Raw genomic sequence first — 19,044 nt, forward strand, 5'->3', positions numbered from 1 at the left:
TTAAGTAACGCGGATTTCAATCCTGATTGAAAATATACTGTTGTTAGCATATATGCTGTAATTTGATATATGTTTAGTTGTTAGCTACATTTATTTTGTGATATTAAACTTGAGATCCCAAAAACCACCTTGCGTCCAGGCAGATGCTTATGCGTGTGCTGTATTCGCGCCGCAAGTCTGAATAAAATTCAATATTACAGCTTCAAGCCCCTAGGGCATCCCCTAAATTAATGATTCGATATTACATGATGCAATGGAGCTTTTTATCTTTGTTTGTTCTTCGGGACTTACGCAAGTCTTAGCTAGTACGGCCAAAAGCAGTCCCCACATTTGCCTGACAAACGAAGTACGATACTCAATGCAACAACCACATGCAGTGCCGGTCAGTAGCAGAAAAGCACACATCAGAATAAAAATTACGTGAAAACTCCCTAAACGGGAACTGTCCCATTGTATGACCGTCGGCGTTGTACAGCATGTGTAACGTGTGGCAATGATGTGTGTAGGTAATGATGTGTGATGCCTGGGTGTTAATGTAGTATGCGGTATTTATTTATATATGTGGGATAAGTGCGTGCAGAGAGATGCTTAAATTTGTAAGGCCGAACGTAAACATTCCGCACCATGCCTACCGCCATATAATTATACACATGTCTTCGACAGTTCGCCTGCGGGGAGCTTTCACTTAATTTGTTTGCGCGATGTCCGGCGCATCATAACCACCGCGTTATAGTTATCATAGCCAGTAAAGGGGTGGGGGGTGGCTACGCATGCATGCTCAATTAACCATCTCGTTTCGGGTCACCTTTAACGATCCTAGAACCTCATGGATGAGGTGTTTACCAGTGCCTCCCATACTGCTTACTATCCTCCTTTTAGTGCAGGCTTAAGCATTTGTAGCCTAGCTTTAACGCCTCCTTTCTCCGTTTGGTGAATGGCGAAAGCGGATAGGCTCATGGAATTTTTTGTGCCGGCATGCCTACTGTTATCGCGGACAATGGGTGTTTGTCACTGCACTCTCGGATCGCAGCTATCAACTGCGCATTCTCGCTATGTAATGGGAAAGGGTTTTTGTGGCTTCACATAATTTTGGACCGACTCGCCATAAAATGCTACACATTATTATCCCCACTATGTACAAAATGATATTTGGTACAAACAATTTGGCCTAAAGAGGCATGACTCGCGTCGCGCCTGAAGTGTGAACAGATCAGAAACACAAAGAAAAAATACCAAGAAAACAGATCAGCATCCTTACCGTTCACATGCACGCGGCTTATCTGAAATGACATACAAAAGCGTTCAGTGTTGCAGAAACTTGAGAACAGGCCCATGAGCATGGGCCTGTTCTCCTTATCATCTACTACGCGCCATGAAACGAAAGCAACGAGTTAAGTCAGCTGTAAAAATTGTGCAGAAACCATCAAGACCATTATCATTGTAAGCAAATAGCGTAACGCTTCTAGAAAGGTTTTCGCTTCATTAAATGAAGGATTCGTTTGAAAGTGTGTCTGTTCCTGTGAGGATATTCAGGTAGCGCTGGTTGCTTCATTGCGCAACTCCGCATAGAACAGAACATTTAACCAGCGTAGGGGTATTATAAGTGGCTACACATATAAGGCCATTCGTAATACAGTATGTGTTTGTCACCTCCGGTGGCGCGACCGCCGGTGTTGAAAGTGACTGCCAGCCTCATCTCCTGCAGCCGTCACAGATGGAGAGAGTGGTTACAGAAGAGTAGGGCTGTTCTTCCCGAGCCAATGTTTCCCGAGCACTCCACTAGAGCATGATTTATCTGCACCAAATAGGTTTATCTTCACATGCATGAAAGCCCTCGTCCGACAGTGCGTGCGTCTCAAAGAGCTATGAACGCTGGTGTTCGGTGGTAATGGAGCCCCGCAACCCGGTTGTACGACAGCATGCGCCTGAAACAGGAACGCGTGTTTTTCGCGTAAAGTGTTCTAAAATGAATTTTGCGCTTACTATTGCACTGTTCCTGCTCAAGTTTCGCAGAAAAATCGCATTTTGGAGCCTACGTTGTTCAGTGTGACACTTCGCCCAGTTACTTGCTTGTTTAAAAGTAAAAAAAAATATAAACTGATTTCGTCTACCGGAAAAATGCCTGCTGCGAAGACAGTGCCAGTGCAGACTTGTGCCGCCGCCTGTCGGCAGCGCTAGCTTAGCGTTAGAGCGCCGCACCCCACCATTCAGCGAGGTTGACTGAATGGTGGGGTGCCGAAAAGGTTAGCAGCGCACAAAAGACATCTTTATCGGAGCCTCGCTTACAGTCCGCTCAGTCCACATTTTAACGAAATGAAACACTGCAGTGATAGCGCCCATTTCTTAATTTATAATGAAACTGTTAAGCGGAGTTGCACAGGCGTTCTCGTGCGGTGGCGGCGACGGCCGAGGGCGGCGTAGCCAGTACCAAATCTCGATCACAAAGCAGCCATAAACGCAACCTGGTGTGCTATTCTGGACATTGAAAAATTCCTCCATATTGTCCAATTTGGTAAGGGCGGCATATTGAGCCAATCAGAGAGACCGTAGCAGTAACATGGACCTCTCTCATTGGCTCAAAATACGTCATTGCAGAATTTGGCAATAAGGCGGAGTTTGACAATGTCCAGGATAACACCTCTGGTGTATTATTCCGCGCATCGTTCAATTCCGCAGTATTGTCAGCTCTTGATGGCCCAGAGGGTGGCTACGAACTCCCTTTTTGTTTGAAGATTCCGCAATTACTGAATTCAGTAATTAGAGAATTGCACAATAGTACCACCGTATTAGAGCCCCGAAGCTGCCGTATGGCCTGGGGTGACGAAGAGGGGGGGGGGGGGGGGGGGGCACTTTCTAAGTGCGCATCTAGTGCACTGTTTATTTCGGCCGCTGCTGACTGACAAGAGTTGAACCGACGAGAAGGAAACTCTATGTCCGTGGGCGCCTCTTTCCTTCTCGCTGGTACCCTAGCCCGGCCAATCAGCACTTCAGCAGCAGCCTACATAGACATTTTCACTAGGGGGACACTTACAGAATATACTCCAGGGCGTTGTCAGAGCCGGTGCAAAAGGGCTGCAGACAGTAGCGCCTCTTCACGACAAATAAGTCAAGTGGACGTGCCGTCACGCTACGCACAATCGTCTGTGTAGCGGAGTGAGGGCAACGTTAGGCTAGCACTAGCAGCACAGTACGTAATTTTGAATTAATCAACGGCTCTCTCTCTCGCTCTCGCTACAGTACAGCAGGCTGGAATTAGGTAGCAGCAGGCTAGCAGCGTTCTGCCTTTCGCTGTCGGCCTAGAAGCATTGTGCACACCTAAACTAGCGTTTTGGATAAGCGCATATGTCTAAAGGGTCCAATCGGACACAGCTGTTTGAGTGGAGCGGAACGTAAATGCTCACATTAAACTCAATAAAGGACAATGTTAGCAGAGCGTTTGTGGTCCGCTCCGCCCCTACCAATGTATCCTTCCAATTCGCACACAGCTGCTCAGCAGGACGCTAGCGGGAACAGTAATGCGCGTGCGCACAACGCGCCGAGCGGCAGAAGCCCGCGACTACACGCAAAATTGCCGCGCGACTAGCCGCTGCAGGCACTTTTCGTATATGCGCGGGCTTTTTCACGCTCGGAAAAACACTTTTACGTATCAAGTATTGAGCAACAGAAAGCTGTATCGGGAGTTTAAACGCGATAGCGTTAACCGCCCCGTGTCGCAGAAAATCCGGCGTCGGCAACCTGCGGGTGCGCAAAACATCATCCCCAACTACCCCGACCGCGTAGGCCCTCCACGCGGTGCAAGGTTTTGGTGAACAAAAATTGAATTTCTCACAGTGTAATCCATCAGAAAAAATGTTAATGTACGACATTACCTTTCGGCGTCGGATTTGCCGTCCGATCATTTACTAATCGGCGTCGGATTGTAATATAAATGTACGAGAAAACATAATTCTGATACGAGGAAACTCAAACACGAACCCCTTGTCCCGCATTTCTACCACACCGACAGCCACGCGTTCGGGCACTTTACCTGCGAAAATGATATCCAGATGGCGCTTGCATGCTAGGCACGTCAAATTCGGACTTCGCCTGCTAATTTGTTTTGATCGGGCCCCATGTCGCAGAAAATACGGTGTCGGTGTTGGCATCAACGGCGTCCAATAAGGCTATCGTGATCCACTCTTAAAGGCGAAGCTTAAGAGTACTCCTGGTGTCGGCCTTTAAGCACGAGGCAGCACGATGGAATCCCGGCCAAGTCGGCCGCATTTCGATGGGGGAAAAATGCGAGAACACCCGTGCACTTAGATTTAGGTGCACGTTAAAGAACACCACTACGGCGTGCCTCATAATATGATCGTGGTTTTGGCACGTAAAACCTCATAATTATTTAAGCGTACTCCAAGTTTTTTTTGATGTTGCTCAACAGTATTATTTCACACTTTTGATTGAAATATGATATATAAGAAGGTCAATAATTAATTAAGACTAATCATGTTTTAGGCCGAATGGAAAAAAAGTATACTGAGTATTTCCAAGCTACGGCAAACAACATTTCCTTGGTACTATTCATCTACGTGGCATTTGCATATATTTAATTCTTGGTGCGTGATAGCTGGGAAACTATCTAAGCCAGTTGAGTGGAACGTACGTCTACTGGGTTTTTTAGTCGTTTTGCAGCCATGATGACAGCGCATCGGTGGCGTCTCTGGAAGACGTGATAGTTAAACAAGTGAAATCAATGCAGTTTATGCAGCCACCTGTCTCTTTGTAACGAAGAGGAGTATAAGGAACGCCCTTATAAAACTTCTCTGAAACACGCCGCGGACTCTCGTTTGCGATTGACCGAAACAAAGAGTCGTAGCTTTGACTGCAATAATTGTATTGGATGAGGTGAAGAACTGCTCCTGTCTTTCTCTGGGGGGCGATCTAGTCATAAATTCATGGTATACGGAAAGGCAGGCGTGCAAAACACCAACACAACAAGAATGAGAAGGACAACACAATTAAACACCGACTGTCAAATGAAAGGGCGCACCACAGTGACGGAATTACCAGATGGATGGGGGAACGATGGACCGCTACCTTTCATTGCACAGTCGCCATTGCTATCAAACTCCTGAATTTACAAGCAGCAACGTTTCATTGAGACATGAAGAAGTGCGCCTTAATTATAGTCGAGTCATAGTGCATCATTAATAGTGAAAGCCCTTCCGTAAGTAAGCTCACGGTTATCTTGCACCAAGAGCAATTCTGCTTGAAGCTCTATTCCTAGCGACTAGCCACGCGTCTCGTATCCCTGATTGACGGGTTAGCGCTACCTTGCCTTGAGCCTGCGCAGATAGTTTTTGTGACTTCCTTCTGTTGATACGTTTCCGTTGACAGTTTGCGGTTGTGTTGTACGGCTCGTTCTACTTGTGCTCATGTTTCACACGCCTGCTTTTCCGTATCGTACATTCTCATCAGCTTGCTAGGTTTTTTGCCTTTCTTGTCACGGAGAAAGCTCGTAATAGAGAGCTTTCCACAAACCTGCGCTTAGCCGGAAATGCAACTTGACCGCGTCTCGCCGCTGGCCAGGACAGTATCGTCACCCAACTTCATTATCTTACACCGTGGCCGGGACAGATACCGGCACATAATCCACCCTCAGACCACACAATACGCTAGATTGAGATATAACTCGAGAGTAATTATATTGGACCAGCCATCTATCGGACTAGAACGCCTAATTGGAGTAGCTCATTCAATCTGGTTTCCTTCCTTTTTTTTTCTGCGGAACGAGCAAGAATCATAGAACTCACCCATGAGAGAAAATGCGAAATCGACGCGCCTCGAGGAACAGCTTCTTCTTCTTCTACTTCTTCTTCTACTTCTTCTTCTACTTCTTTTATTTCATCCGTGTTACATGGTGGGAGATTTTATTTGATTTATTCGAAAAAGATCGACTGCCTACGCTAGTGCATTGGCCAGCAATCGTAATAGGAAAAAATCGTTTGGTGTAGAAAGCAAAGGTTGTACGAGTGAAAAATTAAACGATAATGGGGAATAACAAGAAATCAGTGGCGATATACCGGCAAATGCGAGAGAAATGCGGTACCTTTAATTAGGTCGCATTTCTTTGAGGTCCTGGTTCCAAGGTTTAAACCGTATTCACCACAATGGAAAGTGTTATTTAAGAACTCACTCTGCACACGTCCTGTCTATTCGAGGAGCGAAGTGCAACTCACGGTGGCCCGCAGATTACCGTCAATGTAGAGTGCGAGAAAAAAAAAGTGCGTTTGTAGTTCAAATCTGGCGCTATGCAGGTCCACTAACGTTAAACCTGGGGAAGTGCGAAGCAGTTATCCGCCGGTGTTTCCCTTATGTTACTGTTGTGCTTTTCTTGCACAAGTGACCAGGAATCGAGCGCTTGTGGGGTGGTGGCGCCCTCTCTTGCTTTGCGCTGGTACCATACTGGCGTTTCGGAAGCGATTTTCACGAGCTTCTTCTAATTATTGCGCGTAATGCTTGATTATTTCCGTCTTTTAAACTATTCTGAATCATGTTAGCTTATTTTGAGCCGGTTTGGATCAATGCTGCAGTTGTTTTGATCCTGATTTGAGATCTTGTTGTTGCGCGTGGTCACCACGACATGACATAACATTAGACGCCGACAGGCCGGGCCCCTAAAGCGCTTCGCACTTAATATTGAGGATGTCCAAACTATCATGCACCAAGATTTAAAAAGATGTAAATGCCACGTACTTGGGCAAAACCAAGGTAGTGTTGTTGGCGGTCACTTGGAGATGCTCAGACTATTTCTGGCATTTCGCCTAATCACCTAATAAGTCCTAATTACTTAATCGACTTCTACATGATTATACCTACATAAAAAGTGTCAATGAGAATATTGTTGAGCAACATGAAAAACTGCTGATACAGCTTTCTATTGCTCTCAATTTGGAGGACGTTCAACCTTCGCCTTAAAGAGTCGAACGCGATAAAATTCAAAGATCCCTGACAGTTTGTCACGTTTGTTGTTGTTGCCTCAAAACATGGCTCGTACCCACAGGGGGGATTGGCCACATTTGCTTGATTGAAAAGTCCATCTAACAAAATACCAAAAGGTGGTGAAAACAAACATTCAAAACGAAGCATTAGGCAACTAAATGCTAATAGAAATTTCTAGAGGGCTTGTTCGTAAATTTAGGATGAAATGAAAATTAAAAAAGAACGCTTAACCTTGCACTAGGCCACGCAACGCTTGAAACAGCGAAGCTGGGCGGTCGTAGCCCAGCATTTTCCGGAAGTGTGCGCGAACTTTTAATCTCATTACTCATGATGATTATAATTTATTTTCGCGCGTCCCGGACTTGCGGCCGTCACTGCGCACTGCATAGGTCATGTTGCAACACCGGCACCGCGTTGCAATTCCGACAACACGCTCCAGCAGACCCGCTCCGTCAATGCGTCTCTCTCTCTCTCTCTTTTTCTCGGACTTACGGCCGTCACTACGCGTTGAGTACCGCAGCTTGCAACACCGACACCACGTTCCAATGCCGACAACGCGTTCCTGCAAACCCGCTCCGCCAATGCGTCTCTCTCTCTCTCTCTCGCTCTTTCTCTCGGACTTACGGCCGTGACTACGCATTGAGCACCGCAGCTTGCAACACCAACACCGCGTTCGAATGCCGAGACCGCGTTCCACCACGTTGAAATGACGACAACGCGTTCCTGCAGACCCGCCCCGTGAATTCGTTTCTCTCTCTCTCTTTCTCGCTCTCTCTCATTTTCTGTCACCGAGAATACATGGCCCCTGTCGCTCCTCTTCCTGCAGCAGGGGCTGAGGCACGTCGACTGCCTCCACCATGCTCCTGATGGCAGAGGCCTGCTGCGTCGCCTCCAGTCCCGGCCTTCCTCAAGGATGGGTCAGCTGTGCCGCCTCTACGAGGAGGTGGTTGGCAACCCACCGCCGAATGCGGTACAGCTGCCCCCACCGCAGAGGCCTCCTGTCCCCATCGCCACGGAGCTGCCCGGGATTTCGAAGAGGCGCTCACCCGCTTGCGCCCTGCAGCAGACGGCCGCCTGCCTCCTGGACGAGACCCTCGGAGACCACCTCCTGGTGTACGTCGACGGTTCGGTGGTACCGGACACCGGCTCTGCCACGGCGGCCTGCACGGCACCAGCCCTGCAGAAGAGCAGGCAGTGTCGACTGCCCAGACACGCCAGCTCGACTGCAGCGGAGGTGGCAGGCCTCCACCTGGCCGTCGACCTACTCTCTGAGGAGCTTCCTGGGGTACCAGCGGCCATCCTCTGCGACTCCAGGGCAGCCCTCCTCGGCCTGCAGAGGCCAGAAAGCGCCAGCCTTGGAGTCGCACTGCTGTCTACCCGGCTGACAGCGCTGCAGGACGCAGGCCACCCGGTGTCCCTGCACTGGATCCCCGCCCACGTAGGGATCCCGGGCAACGAGGCAGCCGACACCCTGGCGAAGGACGCCCACCACACCACTGTGCCCCTCAGTCGGGCCGTGACGGAGGGCGACTTCACAGGACTGAGGCTGCGGCGACACCTGGCGACCCACCACCCAGACAAACGGGTGGCACTGGGATGCCCCCCACGACCACTCCCCCAGCGAGGCCTGGCTCGCAGGGAGACCTCGCTCCTTCTCCGGCTCCGCATCGGCTGCAGCTGGACGGCAACACGCAGCTACCGACTGGGACGAGCGACGTCCCCGGCCTGCAGCTCCTGCGGGGAGCCGGAGACGATCGAACATCTCCTGCTGGCCTGCCCGGCGTACCTCCAGCAGCGGGGCCCACTCCTGCAGGAGTTCCGCCGCCTGGGCCTCCCCTGTGGCAAGGAGGAAGATCTCCTCTTCCCCGGCCGACACCACCTTTCTGCACTTCGAGGCGTCGTGGAGTTCCTTGACTCGTCAGGGCTCTCCGCACGCCTCTAAGGACATTTCTACAAGCGGGAAGGCCTCACGGCCTCCCACTCCACCCCGGGCCTGACCGGCCTGGCACAACACCCCTGCAGACTCTGCAGCACGCCAAGGCCTTCCATCTCGGCCTGATACGTGCCGCCTATGCCTGCCGGTTTTGCTTCGCCCAGCCATGGCGTCTCCACTCTATCCCTTCTTTCGCTCCCACTTACCCCTCCCCGTTGGCGCTGAGCCGTGCTCCCTCAAGGGCTGCAGAAGATAGCGCCAACCTTTCCCTTTCCCTCAAGAACCACTTACCACCACCGAGAATACTGGCGCTGAGCCATGCTCCCTCAAGCGCTGCAGAAGATAGCGCCAACCTTTCCCTTTCCCTCAAGAACCACTTATCACCGAGAATAGCGCGCAAAACCTATTCTTCACCTCGCAGAGCATTGGCACGAGCGCGTGCGAACGCGCTAGCTGTGCGCGAAGACGACGACGCTGTAACTCAATCATATGGTTTGCCTAAATGCATGTTCAGCAAGCGTGACTGTATTCATCTCTAATTGGTGAAAAAATGTTTACTGATCAGGTATGTTTTGCACTGAAAAATTGCTTCTCTCTTGGTTTGCCACTATTCGCTGCACGGGAGCTTTTTAAGCAAGAAATCAGACCAGTTGTCATTGAACTTGGTTCTTTTGAGTCGTTTTACAAAAGGCAGTGGCTATTCTCCCGGCAGCCGGGAGAACTTCTGCACCGAATTTCTGCCGGCACTCACCTCCTATTGGCTCTTGGAAGGTTAGGGTATGTTATGTTGGGTTATGTTATGTTATGTTAGGTTAGATTAGGTGAAATTAGGTTATGTGATGTTAGGTTAGGGCGCACTTGCAGGCCGTTTTTCCCCGGCAGTTTGTCATGTGAGTTCCGAGCGCCAATAGGAGGTGAGCGTCGGGAGAAATGCTGCCGGGAGAATAGACTCATCCTTTACAAAAAGTATGAAGAGAAGAAATTGTAGGAAAGTCTTTATAGCCTTTATGAGCTTGAATGTGAATCTCCTGGAGCGTACGCTGATGACATTGCGAATGTGAAATGTGACTTGCAAAAGTTTGACGCAGTGCGCCATAGAGGCGCCCGTGTTCGGTGCCGTAATAACCGCGCCTTGCTTTCTGAGAAGCCGACCCGTTAGGCTTTGATTGATGAACGGCCGCACGCTTCTGCGAAAGTTATTACCGACATGTATTCGAAAGACGCATTAGTAACAGACACGAGTGATATTTTGTCTCAATTCGAAGACTTCTATTAGGTGCTCTTCAGTGATGCTTCTGGTGACCAGAATATCAAGCTTCTACAATAATTTGCATCTTTAATAACTCCTCTAACTCATGAAGACTGTTCAGTAATTAGCGGTCCTTTTACTAAACAGGAGGTACAGGTTGCCATTGATCAGTTACCCATGTCAAAAACTCCCGGTCCCGATGGCATTTCGGGTGAACTTTATAAAACCTTTAAGTCAATTCTTACGCCTGTTCTACTGAATATATTTTTAACAAGTTTTGAACTAGAGGAATTACCACAGTCTTTCACAAAAAGCCACACAGTGTTAATACCTAAAAGTACTGACAGAGAAAAAATACGTTCTGTTGATGGTTATAGACCGATCACATTGTCAAACGTTGACTACAAAATTTTTGCTAACATTTTGTCAAATCAGTTGCAAGTAGCGATTTCAATTCCTATTGGCCCTCATCAAACATGTGGTATCAAAGGCCGTTCTATACAAACTAACATACACGTCGCTCGCACAGTTCTGGAGTGCTGTTCGACTTCTTATGATCAACTTGCAATGCTCCAGATTGACCTCGCAAAGGCATTTGATCGGGTCCGGCATTCGTTTTTATTTTCTCTTCTAGAACACGCCAATGTAGGATCCACAGTGCTTAATGGCGTTCGACTTTGTTATAGTCATTGTACAACCCGCTTTCTTGTGAATGGTAGCCTCTCTAATCCCGTCCACATCCGTTCTTCAGTGAAACAAGGATGCCCTATGTCCCCACTCCTCTTTGCCCTTTACTTTGAACCACTCTGTTTGAGCATTTTGAACTGCAGCAGTGTTCGTGGTTTTAATGTTTTTGGTAATGAGGTAAACGTTTTAGCATACGCTGATGATATTGCATTTTTCTGCATAGACAAGCCCAGCATCGATAAAACTCTTTCTATCATAGAAGAGTTTGGTTCTGTTTCCGGTGCGCGGATGAATAACACTAAGATCTCAGGGCTATGGTTTGTATATTGGGCCATTACACCATCACATTATGCTGGCATTGAGTGGTCCTGTGTGCCACCTACATATCTAGTAGTTCCACTGCATGCCTACAAGTTCCCTGCACACTACTGGACAGAGCGCGTTCCAGCCCTCCAGCGCTACACAAATACCTTTGTCCCACACCGTCTATCAATATTTGGAAGAGCAGAAGCCTGCAACATGTTTTTGGCAACCAAAGTTTTATATGTATTTCAGGTTCTTCACTGCGCAAGGCTTTACATTCAACGTTTTCATAGTATTTTTTCAATGTTCATATGGTCTTCCAGTTTGGAACCTATCAGACGCGCCAACATTTTTCGACCAGTGAGCGCTGGAGGGTTACGTTTGGTGCATTTAAATGTGCGACAGTTAGTATCGCGCTTTTTCTTTTTTCGGGATAGCTCTCATTCGGTATTACGAGCTTTCATGCAGGTTAACCTGGTTCATGTCCTGCCAGAATTGGTGGTGTCCTCAAATTTAATTTCTAGATCTTGTTTGTGGGGGTTTATGCGTGAGGTATATTTTTCTATTTATTTTCTGACTGGTCGCTTTTCTAAAGATTATTTGTTTACTGTGTCACGAAAACATCTTTACAAAGATTTAATATCAATGTTGTTCCATCCGCCGTTTTATCGATCCGTATACATTACATTACCTGGACATGATGCGCTTGCGAGAGTGCGCAAAATGCCAGTTCCCCCTGAGTGAGTGAGTGACATAACTTTATTTGAAATCCGGCGATTGGGAGGCCCGGGCCTGGGGCCGCCTAGATGGCTACTGGGAGCTGTTGCTCCCGCACGGCATCCATGGCTCGTTGGATGGCCCAAAGTTGGTCTAGGAGTTCTGAGCTGAGTAGCGTGGCCGACCACCGCGCCCGTAGATTTTCCGGGGAGACTGCCATTTTTTCTTCATATACTTTACATCCCCACAACATGTGTTGAAGGGTGGCTCTAGCAGACTTGCATAGCTTGCATATATCGCTGGCGTATATCTCGGGGTAGAAAGTCTTTAACTGCACGGGATTCACATAGGTTTCTGTTTGTAATCGCCTCCAAGCAACGGACTCAGTTCTGTTCAGTTTAGTGTGAGGCGGTGGTACTATTCGCCACTGATATTGATAGAATTTTGTAATATCGCTAAATCTTGTTAATCTGTCTTTTTCTCTCCAGATCTCCTCCTCCGCGTTCCCCTGACCGATAGAAGTCACTGCTTGCTCAGCTCGGCGAGTAAGACCTCGAGCTTCGCGGTGTGCTACCTCGTTGGGGTTGATCACGTGAATGCCTGGAGTCGTATGTGCTGGGAACCAGAGCAATTGCCTGCCGTTCTTGTCTGCGTTAGAGAATTTTAATTTATTGACTATGATGATGCGCCACGCCTCAGGAGAGATCCTACCCTTAGCATAGTTTATAATGGCTGCCTGAGAATCGCTAATTAAGTATTGAGCGTTTGTGGAGACCAATGCTAGTGCAATGGCTACCTCTTCTGCTGTCTCGGAATGTTTGGTATTAACTGACACGCTTGTAAGGGGCTTTTGGGTGTGATCTACGACTACTGCCACGTAGCTATTTCTGTGTGGGTATTCTCGAAGGCTGCTCTGTCGTCTGAGCCATAGCTTCGGATCATTTTCTCTGCTCTACTCGTGCGTCTGCCTTTGTTGTAAACGGGATGCATGTTCTTGGGTATATTTGTTACTAGGCGTTTGTCGCGAATTTCTCTCGTTATCGTCCTCTTTTCCCCGTATTGATTGTGGTAATTCATTCCTAGCTTGCGTAGTATATGCCGTCCTGTTTCGCCCTTCTACAAAACCTTTTTTTTTACAAATTACACACTGAAACCTTGCCCGTTAAAACATGGCTGCATAAAAAAAAATATTTTCGGTTCGTCAGTTAACTGTCGTCCTATGTGACGCGCCTGAAACCATTGAACACTGTTTTATGGTTTGTAAAGATGCCATTTTTTTTGGGGGGGGGGGATGTTATCCATAGAAATTTACAAAAATACTTTGATCTAAGTTATCACAGTATCCGATATCTTGTTGCTCCGTATGATGATGTTCCATTCGATATCTATTTACGGATAGGCCTGCATAGCCTATGGAAATCTCGTATGCAAGACCGAAATGAAGAAAAAACAACTATTTCCTCAAGAGCGCATTTCGTTCAGATGATCTTACACTTAAAAGACATTTAGGACCAAGAAGAATTTCAGCCCGCTTGGTATCCACTTTGATTAGGTGTTTAACTTCCCCTTACAAGTTTTTGCTGTGAAGGAGGGTGTTGCTGTGTGTGACGTTATCTTCATATGGACTGCTCGTCGACGTTTGATTATATATGTCCACCTGGTGCTCGTATTATTGTAAATAATTCATGTACATAAACATTTCATTTATTGTAATAAATACCATGTTCAAAAAATGTGGCTGTATAGTCAAGTGCTTACGACGCTCTCCTTGGGACAGTGGGTACGCGGGTTCGAATTCCGCCTCCCCAAGAAAGTTTGTTTTCTTTTATTTATTTCTTGATTACAGATGATGATAGTTACTTGATACGAACCACAAATTACGGCTGGCCTAAAAGCTTCGCTGCTAAAATTCGTCGGCCCTTCCACTTCATGAAGATGGTTAACGAGCGAACATGAAACGTAAGGCCCCGGTGTTAATCAGTGCGTCAGTCCCGAGAGTTCATTAAAGTATTTCTCAATTATGACTTTACGCACACGCTCGTCTTCAACGGAGAGAGTGACGTCACAGAGGGTGTGCCCGCAGTCCGCCGTCGTCACTTGCGTTCGGTATCTCGAGTTTGCTCCGCGGCGTAGTTAGCAGCATTCGTCCGCCATTTCCGCTTGCGATTCTTTAAAATAAGTTGCTTCAAGATAATATGTCCGTTACGTAAGACAACGAATGGCTCATACCCCCGTGAACGCGGCCTCCCCATTACGACGAAAGAAGAGAAGTGAAATTATATGCTAGAATGATGAGCGGCATTGCAGTCAGCTGTGGAAGGAGACAGCGATGACGACGAACACGGGAGCAGTGGCAGAAGCGCGTGCCGAGCACGAGCACGAACGCTACCCCTACCCAAGGGGCGCCAACGAGAGCCAGCTGCGGAAGAAGACGACGACGACGCTCGAGCCACTGCTGATGGTGATAGTTTTCTGTACACAGGCGATTTCGCCTAGACATATACGATTTTGTCTAGACATATAAAGCTTCACTTTAAAAGTAAAGTGTCCCACAGTCGGTACCCTAGCAGCAGAACCTTCCTGACGCTTGAATGTACTTGTGTATTGTAGTAATCATTGACGCATCGCTTGTGCCTGGTTGACAGACACCAAAGGACAAAATATTTGGTGTAGTAAGCACTAAGCCCATGCAGCTTACTAGTTGGAAATATGAGGAACATTCTGCGGAGGGAGGACAAGCGGTGGCAAGAAAGAAGGAAGTGGTCCATATTTTCTGGTTAATTGCAAAATGAACACAGGCGAGTTAAGGATAAACCAGCTCTATGAATGTAAAAATTTAGGCAGGAAACTCTCTAACGGAAGATTGATCAGGTCAGCTCGCATTCTCGTTAAAGGTATTTGCTCATGTTCCACCAAAAATTTAGACGTCAAAAATCATCTGGGGAAAGTAGGGATGATTCATTATAATTTAAAAATAAGTTAGTAATTAGAAAAAAAATAATAATTATAATTAGAAAAATTCATATAATACGGCGTAATCAAGGTACTATAATTAAAGCGAAGTCAGGAAGAGTATTTAAGACTGGGTCATTTATTGACGATGATGCGAGCGAGTGAGTCAGCTGATTAATTTTAAAATATTCTACTATGACCGGGGACCCAGATAAAGCGGTCGTCAGCCAAATTGTCTGCGGTAAGGGTGGAAAATATACTCAGCAGGTGTGACCGATTATTAAACGGTAAATGTGTACAAATCTAAAGCGTATGGGTAACAATTATTACGTTAGATTTCTGTGGATCAAATTTTCAGATGGCCGAAATAATTTCCACAAATTCTGCAAAATATATTGAGGTACACTGCAGCGAGACGGAGAGGAAAAGGCCAGTTAAGCTGATTTGAAAAGAGGCCTACTCCGGCCTTCTCCAAATTTTGTGTTGCATCCCAAGAAATAACCAAGTGAGACGGAAATTGACTAAGATGATATTGAAGGAGACCTTCAAGTATGCCCGCTGAAGAAGTTTCGCGTGTTTTGGAAACATATCATCAAAAATCAATTTCACCTTTAGCGAAGTAGTTTTTGGAGAAATAAGGCATGGTAGCCAACGCGTTCTGACAATTGAACCAGGACATTTGCTGAAAACGAATAGCAAACGGGAGAGGGATGCATCGTAAAGCTTCAGAAAAGTGAGGACAATAAGTTTCTTGAACCTGGACTCATAATTCCAGCCTCCAGATAGAGCACATTGTTAGCTACAAAACATGAGAGCCCAAGACCAAGGCGCAGCACTTGCCTTTCTAGCAGTATTAAAGGTCTTAGCTTATATTCTGAACATCCTGATAAAAAAAGAACGCAGCCGAATTCGAGAATGGGGGGGACGTAAAGTTTAAAAATTATCAGCAACGTAGCCCTACGCGTACCTGTGTTTTTATTATTGATATGGCGTAACAATCCCATTGCATGTTGTTCTTGACTAGCACTTGTTTTGATTTGCAGCTGCCGGTTTATGCGTAAGTTGCAAATGTTGCAACCTGCGGTATCGGCTCATTGCGATAACGAAGAGAAATGAAGACGGGGTTTCTACAATGGAAGCGCAAATAACCAGTATTTCTTGATGTTAAGGAAAAGGTAAGTCCGTCTAGCCAGGACTCGTGTGCAGACAAATAGGTGTGCAAAATTTGGTGTAACGTATTGACATCCCGTGAGGGGGGGGGGGGGGGTGAATAATGCATGCTCATCACCGTAGTAATAGAGTTGGATATCTTAATGAGTTGGGACAAAAGATAAAAGAATAATAAACATAAGGGGACAAGTTCCACACTCACACGTTCAACTCTCAAATGCACTCTCGTCTGTTTATACGTACCTGACGTCGCCCCATCCTTGAAACAAATCAATTGCCTATCAGAAAGGAACTCTTTTATTCAGACCACTATACAGTCTGTAAAAGCACAGCTCGCTAATATAGAAATTAAAATTCCATGCTCGACACTATCCGATGCTTTTGAAATATCTAAATTATCCAAAGCGGACACATCTCCTGAGAGTCCTGCCAGTCGAACGCGGCTTTCCAAATCATCGTTAGATGAACATATGGGACATTAAGGCCTAAATCCTATTTGTCTCGAGCACAGTATACCCTGGGAAGAAGTGGTTTCACTGTACCGGACATGGAAAACTTTTTTTTATATAGTTACCTAGATTCGATGTAAGCGCAGTTGGCCGAATGTTGTGCAAGACGTATCCAAGATTTGTATTTTCAAGTAAAAGCACAATTTTGCAATTTTTGAAGAGTCCGGAATCCATGTGTTATTGAAGTGAACAGTGAATTATATTCCAAATTGCATTAGGGACAGGGTTAAATAAGAGCTTAATCATAGCTGTTGAGATACGGTCTGGCCCAGGAACTGATGCACTGTGCAATTACGATGACATCCGATAATTCCGTCATGGTGACTTCTAGAAACTCTTATGTCGAACAATTAAACCTGCTAAGTCTAGGGCGCAGCGAAGAAAAGCGTGCTTCAAACCATTTTGCGGTATCATCTAGTGAATCCGATTCCCCGCACACCACCCCCCTCCCCCCCTTCAGCTTTTCCCATTGGACCACCAACGTCCTAGAGAGATCAACCTGATGTCGAAACAGGACATTCGAACGTCCCTACGATATACCTAAAGTTCTCTGGATCATTTAAGGATGTCCATGGAATCTTGCATGCACGCGGATTCACGTTCCTAGAAACGTCCCACGCACGCCCTAGATGGGACGTCCAAGAGGTGTTTACAAATGGATAATTCTTGCTGCATAATCCCTAGTGCGTCCTAAGGACGTATTTGTCAGGAAGTAGGACTCTTCTGGAACATTTGCTTGTGAATTTAGGACATCCACAGGACCCCCACATTGATCGTAAATTAAATTTACAGGGAAGTTCGTTCCTCAGAATGTGCCCTAACAGAGTGGCAGGCCTACTGCATTTACATACTTGCATAACATTAACAAAGTAAGCTTTGTCAGGTTTTATGTTGGCTTGTGGGGCAGGATGCAGAGGAACTGAATGGCTCTCGAAGATACATGCCAGCGCTCCAGTAAGTGACCACACATTTTTTGTCATGCGGAAGCCGAAGTATCTGGAGAGGGGCAAGGAATACAGGCTACCGCATCTACAAGCATGCTAAGAAGGTTGCAATGCAGCTAAGTGGCGTGCACATCATTCCGGACTACGGTAAACTAATGCACTACATCGAACTTGATAAAAATGCATTTAATCAAAACATATAGTATAAATAAAATCACTCAGGACATGCAAGCTATATATATATATATATTTTTTTTTTGTTCTAACAGAAACCAAGCTATATACAGAACTAAGTTCTGCAAGCTGCTGAATCATTTGATGGTCACGTTAAAAATACATTTATTTAAAAAAAACCGCTGCAGCAGGAACACAAGTTCAACTCTCAAGTGCACTCAGTAGTTATGAGTAAGGAATTTCAATGCAAGCAAATAAGACCTTATGATTTGATCATACAAGCGCAGCCATTAGAGGTAATAACGCAGCATGGCTAGTGAAAGAGTGCAGGAATTAAACTGTTTACAAATGCACTTAAGTTAAGCAAGAAAGCTAGCAAGAATGTTTAGGAACTCGCGGTGAGGCCACTACAAAGGTTATGAGGCTTGCTGCGGGCCAATATCCGTGGTCTCTGGCCCGTAAACGCAAAATTTGGTGAAACATTCAGATATATTTGCCTCTGAGGAAGATACTAGAGCCTTTCTGCAGGTAATCTTTAGTAGTAAACAAACACCAATATTGCTAAAGCTATCAAAACTACATTACGCCTTAACTAAGTTTAGTTCAGTGGTCATAGACAGAAACAGCTGCTGTATGGACACCCAATTACAGTTGAAATTCGCTCTGCATGCATCAGAAATTCTCGCAATGGTCACCAGAGCAAACACTGACACTTTCGAGTAGCCATAAGACAATTTCAGTTGAGCTAATATTTTGCAGGTTCACCTCGTCCAGTAAAATAATTTTGAAAGCCTGTGAGGGTAGGGGCACAAAGGAACTTATTAGGAGGTCTACTGCTTGCTGGCTCACTTCAGCGGTTCCCAAAAGGAAAAGTTCAGGAAAGAAATTCAGGGTAGAGCACTGCACGGGCCGATTTTTGCGGCCCGGGCCCGGCCCGGGCCCGTTTTTACATTGGGCGGCCCGCCCGAGCCCGATCAAAACCTTTATGGCGAGACCCGGGCCCGGCCCGGGCCCGGAAATAATCTACGTTACCCGCCCGGCCCGGCCCGCCACCCCTTTACCTTAAGCCCGAGCCCGGCCCGAGCCCGGCCCGAGCCCGGCTCGAAACCGGCCCGAACCCGGCCCGAGACCGAAAAATACATGTTTTTCAGAGTTGAGAAGCCCGAGAATAACTCGCAGAAAGCCCGAGCCCGGCCCGGGCCCGGGCCAAAAAGCACACGCCGTGCCCGAGCCCGGCCCGAACCCGTGAAAAAACTCCGGGCTTTCGGGTAAGCCCGAGCCCGTGCAGTGCTCTAATTCAGGGCTCTTCCGGTACGGTGAAGATGGGATCCAGTGAATGATGGGTCTGCTATAGTGAACATTGCTATTGTGAATTTATATATTGTAATTATTGACTTTATTGAGCGCCGTCGGCATGTTTTT

Source organism: Dermacentor silvarum, chromosome 11, assembly GCF_013339745.2.
Source record: "Dermacentor silvarum isolate Dsil-2018 chromosome 11, BIME_Dsil_1.4, whole genome shotgun sequence".
NCBI lineage: Eukaryota > Metazoa > Arthropoda > Arachnida > Ixodida > Ixodidae > Dermacentor > Dermacentor silvarum.